The sequence below is a fragment of the Sinocyclocheilus anshuiensis genome, unplaced genomic scaffold, assembly GCF_001515605.1.
Source record: "Sinocyclocheilus anshuiensis isolate Anshui unplaced genomic scaffold, SAMN03320099.WGS_v1.1 scaffold322, whole genome shotgun sequence".
Lineage (NCBI taxonomy): Eukaryota > Metazoa > Chordata > Actinopteri > Cypriniformes > Cyprinidae > Sinocyclocheilus > Sinocyclocheilus anshuiensis.
This window is the reverse complement of record NW_015542366.1, coordinates 1,359,390-1,361,185: the sequence shown is the minus strand read 5'-3', so window position 1 is coordinate 1,361,185 and position 1,796 is coordinate 1,359,390. Positions and strand designations below refer to the sequence as shown.

Here is a 1,796-nt window from a genome sequence, read left to right as displayed (position 1 = left end):
GCAGCTGCCATATGCCCCAGGAGCCTCTGAAATTGTTTCAGTGGGACCGCTGTCCTGCCCTTGAACGAATTTAAGCAGTTCAGCACCGACCGCGCACGTTCCTCTGTGAGAACTAATTACTAATTACTTTTGAAATAAAGTAATCAGAACAGTAACGTGATTATTTTTCAAAGGAGTAATCAGTAATCAGTAATTTGATAAAATTTTCAGAGTAACTTGCCCAACACTGTCAGGGAGAGTTTGCTCTTTTCCCAGTTGACCTGAAGGCCCAACCGGCTGAGGTGCGAAAGCACCAAGACCCTGTGTGCACACAACTGATGCTGAGATTGAGCTAGTATGAGCCAGTCGTTGAGGTAGTTGGGAATGCGAACACCCTGTTCTCTCAGGGGAACAAGGGCTGCCTCCGCAACTTACGTGAAGACACGGGCCGACAGGGACAGCCCGGAGGGCAGGACCTCATACTGATATGCTCATCCTTCGAACGCGAACCGCAGAAATGGTCTGCGGCGCGGAAGGATCGACAATTGAAAGTACGCATCCTTCAGGTCGATTGCTGCAAACCAATCTCGGGGACGGATGCACCCGGGGTCAAGACACACAGGTCCAAGATAGGTCGTAACCCACCGCCTTTCTTGGGTACAATAAAAGTAGGGCCTTAAAACCCTGTCTTCACATTGGCTGGAGGGACCGGCTCTATCACGTCCTTCGCCAGTAGGACTGCGCCCCCCGCACGCAAGACAGGAGCATCGGCCGCCTTCACTGTCGTGAAGTGGATGCCACTGAACTTGGGGGGATGACGGGCGAACTGAATTGCATAGAACTGAATTGCATTATATCCGCAGAAGCCAATGAGACGGGTTGGATAGCGCTAGCCAGGCACCCAGATACCGTGCAAGCAGGACCAGCGGAACCACCGCCGTACCCGCAGTGGGGCAGCAAGGTGGAACGCAGGGACCCAACTCGGACCAAAGGGGGGTCTGAGTGTGTGGTGCAATGCTTACCTGGTTCCGCAGTTTGGCAGAGGGTGCGTCAGTAGGGCCTTTGTTGACGCTCTCGAACCGCCCGCTGCTGCCTGCTGGCGATGGAGGAGTGTGGTCTGGTGCTGGTCCGTCCATGACTCTCCGTGCCCTCCTGGGACCCAGGGACAGAGAAAACCGCTCTCTCGTCGAGATTTTCCAGATTCTCCACCTGGCCCTCCTCCGGGGGAGGGAGAGGTGCCTTCACCATCGCCCAAAGAGCAGCTTCCTCCCTCTCTGGGTCACCCGTCCCGGGGCCTCTTGCTCTTTCGCTCACCCACAGGTTTGATGGGGGCCTGGACGGGTGGGGCAGCCTGCCTACGCCCAGCTCCACGGTGCCGCTTGCTGGGGGCTGCTGCAGATGCGCTGCGGGAGCAGGGGTGGACGCAGGGGGCCGCCCTCGCGACGAGCAGGCTGGGGCGCTGCGGCCAGCGGATGGATGGAGGCAGCAGCTGCCCTCCGGGGCAGGGTGTGATGAACCGCCTCAGTCTGCTCCTGTGCAGCCGAGAGCTGCTGGGCCAAGCTCTCGACCGCGTCGCCGAAGAGGCCGGTCTGGGATACAGGGGAATTAAGGAACCGAACTTTGTCTGCATCCCTCATATCAACCAGACACAGCCAGAGATGGCGCTCCTAGACCACAAGTGTGGACATCGCACGAGCAAGAGAACTTGCGGTGACCTTCGTCGCTCGGAGCGCGAGGTCAGTTGTGGTTCGGAGCTCTTTCAGAACTTCCGGATCATGACCACCCTCGTGCAGGTCCCTCAGTGCCTTGGCCTGATG

At 57.9% G+C, this 1,796-nt stretch overlaps 1 protein-coding gene across 1 annotated transcript in view; it reads right to left on the bottom strand.

The window, feature by feature from the left end:
- Positions 1 to 1,796, bottom strand: part of LOC107692185 (glutamate receptor ionotropic, NMDA 2B-like) — a 116,371-nt gene that overhangs the window by 19,004 nt on the left and 95,571 nt on the right. The gene's annotated exons all lie outside the window — the stretch shown is intronic.